This window comes from Protopterus annectens, chromosome 11.part0 (genome assembly GCF_019279795.1).
Source record: "Protopterus annectens isolate FY-2018-M chromosome 11.part0, PAN1.0, whole genome shotgun sequence".
Classification (NCBI taxonomy): domain Eukaryota; kingdom Metazoa; phylum Chordata; order Ceratodontiformes; family Protopteridae; genus Protopterus; species Protopterus annectens.
The window spans coordinates 468847416-468861324 of record NC_056745.1 but is presented as its reverse complement, the minus strand read 5'-3'; positions in this window follow the sequence as shown (position 1 = coordinate 468861324).

The window sequence follows — 13909 nt, the reverse complement described above, 5'->3', positions numbered from 1 at the left end:
TAATTCAATAGAGATGTTTTTGTTTAAAACAAAATAGCATATAGTGAAATGTTAAATATCATCTGTGTGACGGTTGCAGCAATTCAAAAAAAAAGTATGTGACACATTTATTAAAAGCCTAGAACAGCCCACTGCACACAAGTGTCCCTTTTCAGAAGAAGCCCATGACTACAGTCTTGTGAAGTAACTTAGAAGAGTCACATAGAAGACAAATGAAGGCTGATGGAATCAATATAGCTCTCAATCTTTAGCACAAAAATCTGGACAAAGACAAAAATAATGGGGGGATAAAGCCCCAAAAATAGAGACAAATTTTAAATATTGCTCTTATAAACTTAGAAAGTTGCTAGAATAAAATTTGTTGTGTTAACGTAGAGTTCTGAAGTCTGAAACTTAAATGTCTGTCACTATTTAGTGAATTCAACCCTTACTGATTTGCCACAAAAATACAGAAAACCACAAATGTTATGGAGGAACAGACCAAAAACATGAGGCAAAAATCTGGACACTCTGCGAAAGTCTGGATAGTTGAAAGGTATCAAAACAGTGAACTACAGAAAGCATCTCTTTAACAACTTATAAGGATCATTCTATACAATAATAATTATTCAGGAAGCACTTGCCTGTTTTTCTTAGTAAATTAGCAATTTATCAGTTAATGTGGAATAGAGATGGGACCATTTGCCGATTAGTAGCTGTAACTTAGAATGCTTGGCTCCCTGTGATGAAGTTATGGTAGTGCATTTTGTTGCAGGGAGGGAGAACTGTGTATACTTGTATGTCTTTCATTAAACACTGTATGGCAGAATCAGAGACAAGTGATGAAAAACTATATCATTAGTTTTTACATCACTAATTTACAATTACTTTCCTACATAAATCCAGCTTTATTAGATCTAGAACCCAGAATGACATAACCGCCCCCACCCTCCATAAGTATTAATGCCACAAACACATCTTACTACATTTAGTCTTCTGCATTTGGAAGCAATATTTAAAAGTTTTTTTTTTTTTTTTTTTTACACAGAGGTGCAAAATTACCTTTGTTTTTGTAGAATTCAAACACTTTGTTTTATATAAAAGGCAAAGTTCATTTTGCACCTTTGGACATGATCTTTAAGATGTTCCAACTGCATACCTCTCAACCTCTTGGTACAAAATATCTGGACAAAGCCTAAAATAGTCGGGGGTCAAGGGCACAAAAACAGGGACAAATTTTAAATATTGCTCTTATAAACCTGGAAAATTAATACAATAATAGGATTTTTTAACATGCCTTTTCTGGAAGATATGAAGTTTGAACCTCGAATGTATGTCATTTATTAATGACTTCAAACCTTGGTGATTTCCCAGAAAACCACAAATTTTATAAGGAACAGACCAAAAATATGAAGTAAAAATCTGGACAGTTGAGCGGTATATATGCTTTGTAGTAAAGAAAGATGGCAAAGTTCACATTCTGCCTGGTGACATTTTAAAACATAAGCGACTGTAGCATACAAAAATATAAACACTACTGTGTTTAGGCATTCCTCTCAGCTGACCAGATTTTTGCATCATATTTTTGGTCTGTTCTCAAAAAAATTGTGTTTTTTTCTGACAAATCATTGAGGACCGACGTCAGTAAATAATGATCTCATGTGCTTAAGAAAATGAATACTAATGCAAAACTAAATAATCTAACAACTTTTTTAGTTTATAAGAGCAATATTTAAATCCCCCATTATTTTTGGCTTTGTCCATATTTATTGTGCTTAAAGGATGAAAGGTATAAGGATGCATGAGAACACTTTTTTTGTTTAAAAAGAAAGCTGTTTCACTCGTTAAACATAATTTTTAACACAAGCATCAGGAAGAAAGACAAAAATAATGGTGGACAAATTTCCAAAACAGGAAAATACTATTTAGAATAAAAGGTTTGGCTTTATCATGCATTTTCTGAAGGATATGTATGGTAACTAAAATCCTCAATAATTTGCCAGAAGAAGGGGCAGATAATTTATAAGGGACAGATTAAAAATAGGAGGCAACAGTTTGGAAATTCTTGACGGGTGAACGTCTTTAGAAATAAGATAATGTGACATAGCTCTTGCTATGCTCATGTGTGAAAGTTGAGAGAAATTGTGTAACCAGAAAATTCTGTTTGGTATTCATAAACTCTCTTTACTGCCCCTTGACCCACCTGGCATCTGAAAAAAATGGATACATATTTCAAAATGTTGACCCCTTAGCAGTTTATAAATGTACATATCATTTTCAGTGGTTCCCTATAAAACTTACAGATATTGTTTTGAGATATACATTCCTATCTGTAAGAAAGTTTTGTATTTGTTGTTAGAGGCATTACTTTATAAACGGTTGTAAACATAATATAGCCTGAAAAAAGCTACAGTGTTTCTGAATGATGCAAATAAAAAATGTACTCTGTAGAGCAGTGGTTTTTAATCGCCAGTCCACAGACTGGGTCTGGTCTGTGAACAGATATTGTCCCTTAGACTACACAATGTTATAGTGAAGGAGAAAGAAGGAAATAGCCAGCCCCTGTCTGAAATGATCTCAGGGCCATTAGCCTAGTACACCTATATGCATTGGCTGAATGAGCCACCTGTCAGGAAAAGGCCTCGTTAATTAGTTCAGCTTTAGTGTCAATCTTGGGGTCGCGGCCAATTTACAAGAAGTAAATTGTATGGGCAGGTATTGTAAAGATTGCTATTGGGCTCTCAGAACATCGACAAACATGTGAGTAGAATACAGTGAGTTTGTTTTCTGCTAAGTAGGTTTTTGTTTTAGTTTTATGATATGTCCTGTTTTTTTTTTTAAGTGATGATGTTTTGTCTAGGGTTCGAAACTACCAGTTGATTTAAATATATGTTTTACAATTGTTGAAGAACTGGAAATATTGTGCGGTGAAGTGAAAAGGGGGGTTAGAGTTAACATTCTTTGTAATGTTTGTAACAAAGTGATAATGACTACTTGCCACTTGTGCTATCAATTAAGTTTTCTGTGTTGTTTTCCTTGATAAAACATGAGACCAGTTTATGTTTAATGATCGTTGATGTACTTGAAGCATTTTATTTGCAGTTGCTATTATTAAATGATGACACATTTTACATGTTTAGATTTTCTTTCTTGAGCTGCCTTTTTTGGGGGGGGGGTGACATAAGTACAGCAAACTGTAAAAGAAACATTATGGAATGTCCATTTAAAGAGCTCAAATGCTTTAGCTGTATGACATCTCTTTTTATGACTTTTGCTTAGTAACGTAAGGTGTGATGTGCTTTTTTTGTAGTTTGGGGTTTATTAAAAGCCAATGAATTATAACTGTTGCAGTTATTCTGTCTTCATCTGCTGTTTGATGACTTTGTGGGCACCTCTTCAGTAGAACTTGCTGTGTAGTATTGTTGTTTGACTTGTAGGGATTAAATTCTGGCTTTATGATTTTCTGTCTGGGAGATCATTTATACAGTAGCTTGTACTACTGTGTGTAGATTGTCAACATTCTGTGTGAACCACTTAGTCAACAACTGACATTCATTGGTTAGCCATCAAAATTAGCATACCCACTTCCCTTTTGTCTTAGCTGTCATTCTAAGGTAGTGGTGCACAACATCCGGCTCGAGGGCCAAATCTGGCCCACCAAGCAACGCCACCCGGCCCCAGAGAGTAACCAAATTTTTTTTAAAAAAGTGAAAAAATACTATGCCATACTCCAGTCATGCAAACTTTCCAGCACGTGCTTACTTAACTAATTGGCTGCAGTTTTAGCCGTGGAAGCAACTATTCTTTCTTGTTTATAACTTGTAGTCTGTAAACAGTAGTAACGTTTTGCAAGAGTTTGTAATAAGTCATGGCTGCAAGCCAGAATAAAGTTAAATGCAAAGTTGATGTAGAAAACAGGCAATTTCATGACTGCTGTCTTAAGTAAAAATGCCAGTCACCTGTACCTATTGTTAGCCCCTAATGACTTACTATGTTTTGATGTGGCCCGCTGATGCATTAAGAATTTGTGTAGTGGCCCTCCCCACAAAAAGGTTGTGCACCACTGTTCTAAGGTAAACATTTATATTGCCCAGTGAATCATATACATATGTACTGTAGTATGTATGCTTCTTTTTCACACCTGGACAGAGTTTGAAATAGGCCTGAGTGAATCAGTGATCTCACCTTTTAACAAATAACTTGTGACACAAGACCCAAAATCTTGTATTACTTAGAGGGCTGGTGTTAGCATTTTGGAGGCCCCAGCAAATGTGAAGTTGGGGGACTCAAAGGCACTTCCAGTGTTAAGTATCACTGTGTCACTGCCACCCCTCCTAAGCAACCATTTAGTTCATGCTGCAAACTTTTAGGAGTAGTAAGCACAGGCTGACCTGTAGCTGCACTGCTCTTACATTACAACAGGCCTGTAAAACATACTATATTGGCCCATTTCAGACGGACATTTACAGTTACTATTTTTTTTCATTTCTCCAAGTCTTTTGGGTTTCTAATACCATGATGGGAATGGACCCCATTCCTAAATCAAAGTACGATTAAAGTTCATGAAATTAGCATTGTTTCACTCTTTGATGTTAGCCAAAAGTGATCTTCGCAGCACCTGCAATGTGCCCAGTAATGACTCCTTCTGCAATTCATACGGTGTTACATGAATTGGTAACATATCTAAATACAATTGTAAATTCTTTTTTATAAGACCAGTTGCTTCTACTACTATTGGAACTGTCTGGGTTTCTTCCACATGGCTCTTGTTTCTGCCTGCAGATCAAGGTATTTTATGACTTTATGTCTCTCTGTGTGCAAGACACAGTAGTCACTGGGTGTGGCGATTTAAATATTCAATGCTACTTATGTCTTCTTTTCTTGGACCACTATATCCGGTTTTCTAGCATCTATATTTTGGACTGTTGGTATTGGGTGATCCCATGTGATGTAAACCATAATTTCCTATGATTCTCTGTGGCTCATGTTTCCAGTGTTTTTCAGCCACTTCGATACCATAATGTTTGCACAATCTCCAGTGGAACAATCTCGCATTACTGCAATTGCATTACTATTGAGTTACCAACAATGATACATTACAGCAACTCTATGTACAGGTATGGACTTAGGTGAAATGGCATCCTAGGCCTACTGTTTCAGCCCACCCCCACACACCCTCCAGTCCTCCTCTCTGTTTTCCCCATCTTGGGAGCCCCATACTACACACATTCCTTTGTCTTCCTTTTATAGGTTCATAGGTTCATACTAGGCTATCTGCCCTAGGGCATTTATAAGCCTAGCCAGAGTGTGTTTGGCTTTCGACACCCATTTTAAATTAATTTTGCTATGCCCTTTTTCGAGGTTAGTATACTGTGCCTCTGTCTAACAGTGACACAGAAGTGATACCCAGGGTAAACCTACGATCTCCCATCCACTCATCAAGATTCCTCTTGAAGAGAGCCAATGAGGGACTCTGCCTAACCTGGACTGGGATTTTATTCCAGAGTGAAGGGAGCCACTGGGTTATGAATCTGTCCCTCCAGCATGTCCTATTTATTTCAGTGCTGAGGTTCAAGTCTCTCGAGCGCATAGCTCAATGGGATTTGGATTTTCTGAGGTGCAGCATGTCCATTAATTCCGGGTTGGACATGGCTTTATATATCAGGCACAGATCGCCTCTGAGCAGGCGGTATGCCACTGAGTAGAGCTGGAGTTTCTTTAACCGGGCAGCATATGGCATCTGTTTGAGCCCTTTGATCCTCTTGGTGAGGTACTTTTGAGGTCTTTCCAGTTGCTGCAGGTGTCTCGTAAGGTACATCCCAAAAGGGGCATTGTACTCAATTATGGGCCTGATGAGGGATGAGTAAAGAGGCACAATGACCTCCCCTGTTCTAGATGTGAATCCCTTCATGATTAGGTGGGCTATATAAAATGTTTTTCTAACCACTTTGGCCATGTGGTTTTCAAATGAGAGATTGCTATCAACTTGGGTCCCCAGATCCCTAATTACTTCTTCCGTACTTAATGGATTACCACTAATGTGGTAATTTGTGGGCACTTTGTTTTTGCCAAAGGGGATGACTACACACTTTTTGGTGTTTAGCTTGAGGCCATGGCTCTGGCACCAGTTGTCTGTTTCTATGAGGCCCTTTTGTAGGATGCTTGTGTCGGCTGGAGAGTCGATTATGGCGCCTAGTTTGCAGTCATCTGCGAACTTGGTCAGCCACAGTCCTTCCGTGTTGACCTGTACCTCAGAAAAATATATACCGAACAAGAGAGGTCCCAGGACTGAGCCTTGTGGGATGCCACTTGTAACTGGTTTGGAGTCTGACATGGCTCCAGCAATTCTAACCATGTGGGTTTTGTCCTTGAGCCAGTTTGCAACCCATCTAGTGACATAAGGGTTTATATTTAAGCTGGTGAGCTTATCTATAATGCCCAAGTGGGGTATTGTATCGAAGGCTTTTGCGAGGTCCAGGCAGGCTGTGTGGACCACCTTCCCCTCGTCAATGGCCTAGGTGACTGTTTCAAAGAAATCGACCAGGTTTAAGAGGCAGGATCTGCCCTTAACAAAGCCGAACTGGGTAGGATCCAGTGTCTGTAGGTCCCCAATATCTTTATTTATGAGGTCCATGAATATCCTTTCCATTGCTTTGCAGACTAAGCTAGTCAGGCTTATGGGGCAATAGTTTCCAGGATCCGTTGAGGCACCACGTTTGTGGAGAGGGACCACTGTTGCTGTACGCCACTCTTTGGGTACATATCCTGTAGTAAGGCTGATATTGAACAGTAGTTTTATGTTTGGGTTTAGCTCTTCTTGGAGTTCATGTAGGACGCAGCCCGGGACACCGTCTGGTCCCATTGATGCTGTGTTTTTTGCTTTGGAGAGGGCGGCTCTTACCTGAGCATCTGAGATGTCAGGGGGGGCAGCACTCTGCTGGTATAGATATTTGCTCATTTGATGGGGGGGGGAGAGTTTGCGCTGAACCTGTCAGCTAGGATGTTGGCAATGTCTGTGGGTTCGATGTATTTTTTGTCATTTTGGACTAATTCTGAGCATATCTGGGAATTCCCACCCAGGTTCCTAACATAATTAAAGAAAGCCTTGTGATTATCCTTAGTGTCCTGTGCAATTTTTCTCTCGAAGCTGGCCTTAGACGATTTTATGAGTGCCCGTAGTTTTTTGCTAATACTGATCAGACATGCCTTCCCTTTTTGGGATTTTGCTCTATCATGTAGTAGCTTCCTCCTTCTATTGTATAGTTTGTTTATGGCTGGGGTCCACCAGACAGGACGCCTGCCTTTGGAGGATTGGGTCTTGGTTTTATTTGGGATTGCATGATCCATGCATTCCTGAAGGTGTTCATAGAATGAGTTTATAAAGGATTCTGTGGTCTGGGCCGTACTTTCTACAGGCCCGGGGGCTTTCAAGGATTCCACTTCGGTTTTGAGGAGTGTGAAATTTGCTTTAGAGAAGTTTTTCACTGTGGTTTTCTGGGCAGGGGGGTGGGGTCAGTATGTGAATATCCAGTGAGATTACTTTATGGTCTGATCTTACCAGTGAGGGATACACTTCTGGTCTGGAGCATACAGCCCCCATGTTGGTGATGATCAGGTCCAGTATGTTTTCCCCTCTTGTGGGAGTGGTAACAAGTTGTTCCATAGCATTTGAGTTTATAAATTCTAGGAACCTTTGGGCTAGGGTGTTGGAGCTAGAGTAATGCTCCCAGTCTATGTTTGGGCAGTATAAGTCACCCAATATAATGGAGAGACCTTCATATTTTCCAGTGTTCTCAGAAAGGCCGAGTGGGGTTCCTGGGTTTGGGAGGGTGATCTGTAGCAGGCTATAAACTGGAAGGCAGTTTTACCCACTGTTAGTTGCACATGGATAGTCTCTGATGCTTCGTGCTGTGCCACCAACCTGGAGGTGTGGGTATCTTTGACGAATATTGATACTCCCCCTCCCTTTGTGGTTCGGTCCAAGTTTTGGGGCCGAAAAGCATGGTATGAGGTATAACCTGGTAGTGCTGGGGTGCTCTCAGGAGCCTTAAACCAGGTTTCTGTTACTGCACAGATATCGATATTCTCCATGCTAAGGAGAGTTTAGAGTGCGTGCATCTTGAGGTTTAGACTTCTGGCGTTGAGTAGCATTACTCTTAGTTTCTTATCCACTGTGATACCTATTGAGGTGGGTTTGTCTTTTGAGCCTTGCCTAAAAAAGGCACTATGGGGGTGGCAAGAGCCTTTGCCAATATCCGAAACCCAGGGGTGACAGGTGCAAGCCATCCCTAGCGAAGCATTGTGGCTTGTCGAGCATGTCATCCCAGGCTGACAGGCATTGGATCCCCTTTGAATGACACCAATACTTAAGCCAATTGTTGAAATTGATCATCTTGTCTTCATATTGTGGCATCATTCTTGGTGAGGGTAAGATTCTACTCAAGGTCAGGGTCATACCGGCCTGGGCTACATGCTCAGAGAGCTCCTCTATGTCTTTTTTCATGTAGTCCAGGGAGGTATGTCTCAGGTCATTCACACCAGCATGGACAATGACTGAGTCATATTTGCACTTGCCTTGGAGTGACCTGAGTGCTTGTGTTATGTGGCGGATCCTAGTACCCGACAGGCAGCTCACCGTGACCTTCTCCTTGTTCAGCCTGGTGAGCAGGACGTCAGTGTCCCTGACGATAGAGTCACCTATTACAAGTGTATCAGGTGTGTTGTTTAGCCTTAAGGGCTGTGACTGTTTGGCACACTGGCTTTGTGAGCTATGTGTTGCATGTGTTTTGTTTTGGGGTAGCGGTTGTTTGGGTGTCTGCTTTGGAGGTCTCTGCTGCTTAGGCAGATTTTTATTTAGAGCCTCCGAGTATGTTTTTGTGTGTTTATGTGTTTGGTTGGCTGTCGTGGTAGGTCTATGTGAGACTGGAATTGTAGTGAATGTGGTTTCCTTCTCCTTCTGACTGGTTACGCCAGTACTGAGTTGAGAGAGCTTAGCCTCCAGTTTGGCTATATGGTTGCATCTCTCACATGTGTTGGAATTTGTTGGGAGGAGGAGAGGGTTGTCTGTGTACATGAGGCAGTTGTAACATTGCCTCAAGATTCCCAGATTCACCAGCTGGACCAGAGAGGAGATTGACAACTGACCTTTGGACATGCTAGAATAGTATTGGGAATTCCTTTATAATTGAAAAAAAGGGCCAATGGGGAACAAGGTACTCAAGGGGAGTTTGCGAGGGTGTAGTGCTTTTAATTTTTAGTGCTGACTTATATAATTGCTTTAATGAGCAAGTGCCAGGCTTTAGAGTAGGAATATGGTGTTTATTATGAGAACTAGATCAGTTCTAAGGGAAAAAGTGAAGAGCAGACTTTGTGGAGCTGAGAATGGTTTAAACCCAATTAAGTAGAGCTGCCCGATGCTGCGCTATGCGCAAAATCACGCAAAGCCGTGCCAAAGCAGGTTTTATACAGAGCAACTTGAAACAGCTAGAAATTGGCCCAAAACGGCCAACAGACTACCAGATTCTTGTGCTGGGAACACTCCTCCAGGGATAGATAGGCTGCTCTAAGCTCCCCACTGCCACTGGTGAACAAAGAAGCCTCCCTTTATCCAAGAAAGGAAATGGGCAACACAGGAACTTTCCAAAACTCCAGAATACAGCAAAGCCTGTATTTGGACTACTCTAGGTCAGGAAAGACGGGAAACACGGATAATTTTTTTTTTTTTTCTTTTTTGCAACAAACAGCAGGAAAATGTAATAAATATGTAACACAGGCTAGCACACTTGAGTGTGTAGCCTCAACAGGTAAATGCAACAAACAGGACAAACTTTAAAAGTGCAGGTGCAAAAACAACTTTAAACAGTTTAAAACAGTTCAAGAAACAGAAATACTTGCAGTTTAGTTAGATCGGACAGTCGCCCGGGTAGTAGCAGGAAAAAAACACTTTTATCAGGTTAGCAGTCGCTCTTTTAACCTCTCTGCTGCTAGCACCACTCTGCAGGACCACGAGGAGCTTGGCTGAGTAGTAACAAGCGCAATAACCGTGCCAAAGCGGGTTTTATACAGGGGGAGTTGAAAGAGCTAGAAATTGGCCCAAAACGGCCAATAGACTATCAGATTCTTGTGCTGGGAACACTCCTCCAGGGATAGATAGGCTGCTCTAAGCTCCCCACTGCCACTGGTGAACAAAGAAGCCTCCCTTTATCCAAGAAAGGAAATGGGCAACACAGGAACTTTCCAAAAGTCCAGAATACAGCAAAGCCTGTATTTGGACTACTCTAGGTCAGGAAAGACGGGAAACAAGGATCTTTTTTTTTTTTTTCTTTTTTGCAACAAACAGCAGGAAAATGCAATAAATATGTAACACAGGCTAGCGCACTTGAGTGTGTAGCCTCAACAGGTAAATGCAACAAACAGGACAAACTTTAAAAGTGCAGGTGCAAAAACAACTTTAAACAGTTTAAAATAGTTCAAGAAGCAGAAATACTTGCAGTTTAGCTAGATCTCACATTTGCCCTGCTTTTCATCTTTTTCAAGAAGCCATAGCTTTCTATATGCCCTGAAGTGTATTTTAAAGTTTTTGTTTTCTTTTTGCACAACCTTTTCATCCAGTGATGGCTTAAACAGAAATTATGATTATAGATAGGTTCATAGATTAGTGCTAGGCTAACTGCCCTTGTGAGCCATTTTAAGCCTAGCCAATTATCTCTTGTGAAAACTGAACCCTGCACCTTGTGTTTGTAAGGCAAACACCTTAACCATTAGGCCACTCTCCCAACCCCTAAATAATTCTGAGATGTTATAGGTTCATAGATTAGTACTAAGCTAACTGCCCTTGTGAGCCATTTTAAGCCTAGCCAATTATCCCTTGTGAGACTCAAATCCTGCACCTTGTGTTTGTAAGGCAAACACCTTAACCATTAGGCCACCCAAAGAAAGAAATTTAGTGTTGCTGTTCAGCTTTCCTTGCATCCTTTCAACACACATTCCTGGCCAAGACAGCATGGTAATAAACATTTAGGAAGTAACTCACATAAGTCAGGACCCAAGTAGCCATAGGATTATAGATGTGCTGGGATGCGCTTTAGAGCATTTTCCCAACTTTTTAATACAATGGGGGCCTAAACAAAAGTCATGAGTTAGAAAATAATTTTAGTCTTATCTTTTGGGGCAGACATACATTGTGCCTAATACTTAATGTTAAAAGCTGACAAAATAGTAGCTAACTAACAAGGCAGTTGTTGTGATGTCCTGTCTGGGAATACTGTCCGACCCCTTAACCTCCCAAAAAGATAGGTACTGCCTATGCATCCCTCTGGTGTTACGTCTGGGGTGAAAGCAGAGGTTCAAATTGCCACAGTCATGTATTTCAAGTGTTTGCTGACATACATATCATACCTTGTCACTCATCACCCCTAACCCCCAAAGGCAGTCACCTGTATACATGCCTGATGTGTGACTGTGAGGAAAGTAAAACAAAATTATTACAGTAATATAGTCTACTGTGTTGCTCCTAGACAGTAAACTGCCCCTTTTACAAGCTATAGTAATCTTTGCACATTTCATAGGTCTATGTGAAAAGTAAAAGAAACAATGACCACATTGGCCTTAGCCCAAACACAAGCTATAAAGACCTCCTGTGCAGACCTCTAAGGTTTGACTGTGATGAAAATTAAAGTAATAACTACAAAATCCCCAGCACCCCCACCACCCACCCACATAATCTACAGCAGCTTTCTGTATACACACATCTGAACAGGGCTGGATTTAGAATGGGTGTGGTTGAGAGCAGAGGCCATTATCAGCTTTATCCTAAGATGACCATATCACAGCCCCATTCAGGTTAAAGAGTATAATCAGAAAATTAATACATTTTCCCCCAACCAACAACTACTTTTGTGGGCTCCCACACAGCCAAAGATGATGAAGGGAGTCCCCCGTATCCATTAGTCTGGGGAGAGGGGGTCACCAGAATCTTAGAAGATGCAAATGTCTGAATGCTCTGTGATATATTTTATGCCTTACTTCTGAAATATAATTACTTGTTAGCTGCATTTTTTACTGATACCCATAATAATAATAATAATATGTGTCTTGGCATTACTGGGTGCATGCACTGATAAAAATCAGTGATATTTTTATACTAACTCACACATATGATCACTTGTGGTGCATAAACTATAGCAATACCAGTTTTGTACTTACTTCAGCAAATAGAAATACACTGTGCAAGACTGGTACTGCCACACCAGATCAGTGACTGTTGTTTATCGGTAAACAGCAACAGAAGTAAGTCACTTTTATTTACTTCATTGAGGAGTAATGCGTACCTGTTGCTGTCTTTGATTTCATTCACCTTCCCTGATTTTGCTCATAATTTTGCTCTGTCCTTCGTAAAAAAATGTTGATTTCCTGGTAAATCATTCAAGATTACAGACAGTCAACAAATCCATATATCAAAGCTTTAAAGTTCTTATTGTCCAAAAAGTGCATGTCAGTGCAAAAGGTGTTATTCTACTATTTTTTAAGTGAATTAGGGTAATATTTAAAATGTGTTTCTGATTTTGAGCCTTTATTCTGTTATTATTTTCAGTTTTACACAGGATTCTTGAACAAAGAAGTTGAGAGTTATAGTATCAGGTTCTGCCAGCATTTATAAAATTTCCTGAAAGAGAAAACCATTCCTGAAGATCAGAAGTATCAACTCTTCTTAAAATATAAGGTATGCAGTGAGATCAGTCACTCTGGGTTGTTAATCTCCTTAGTTCTTACCTTGCTCATGTTCTTTACCAGCTTTATCTTAACAGATTCATATCACAGCTCCATTTAGGTTAAAGAGAATAATCAGGTAATTAATACATGTTTTCTCCTCATTTTTTCCTCAACCAGAAGCAGCTTTTGTGGGTCCCACACACAGTCAAGGATGATTAAGAGGTCCCCTGCAGCCATAGGTATTGCAAGCACATAAAGCTGGCTTTGTTGTTAGTTTTAATTGAGAGATTATCCACCAGCTGGGCTTAACTAATCCAGGGCAGTAAGTCAGTGGTAAAACATTTAATGTAATTATTAAGCCTGTTACTTGATAAAACACTGTTACTATAGCTAGAGCTATCTTTGACTTTTAAAGGAGATATAAATTTATTACCCACCTAGTTTATTAAGTACACAAGATTTCTGTACTAGCTTTTGTTAGTTTTAATGACGTTACAAAATATCAAGGTAAAATAACTTGCTGTGGTTGGGGGGCCCACCAGGAACAGAGGTCCCCCAGAGAGTGCAGGGTTTGCTGGTGCCTAAAGCCAGCTATGATTACTTAGAAACATATTAGAATGTCTGTGTTCCCCCATTAGTGTGTGTTGTCTGAAGGATAAGTGTCTGTTGTTATTTAGTGGCTTCAGTCCTAAGATTTGCCAGAAAAACTCAGATTTTATGAAGAACAGTCTAAGGCCAATACTAATGTTGTGTCTTTCGGCTTTTCCCGGTTAGGGGTCACCACAGTGGAACTCCGGTCCGCTAATGATTGGCATTAGATTTTTACGTGCCGAGTTGCCAGCCCTGAAGCACAACCTTCAACTAAGGTACGCCCATTCACGCATGTCTCCACACAGAAGACGCTCTAGCTGAGAATCGAACAGGACAACATCTTACTGTGAGGCGACAACGCTACCGCAGCACCACCACTGCAGTCGCTCAAAGATCAATACTAATATGTTTTTTATTTCTGCCTTAGTGGTCCCCAAAATAATTCTTCCATTTTCACTGGTCCCCAAGTGTAAAAAGGTTGAAAACCACTACTATACAGTACGTACGTGTATGCTTGCCAACACATTTGATTGAGAGGTGTGCTTTTGTATATCACTGAGTTTGCCTAAAAGATTTTTATTCGATTGTCTTTCAGCCACATTAGCTATTCGGGTTTCAGGGTTATTAC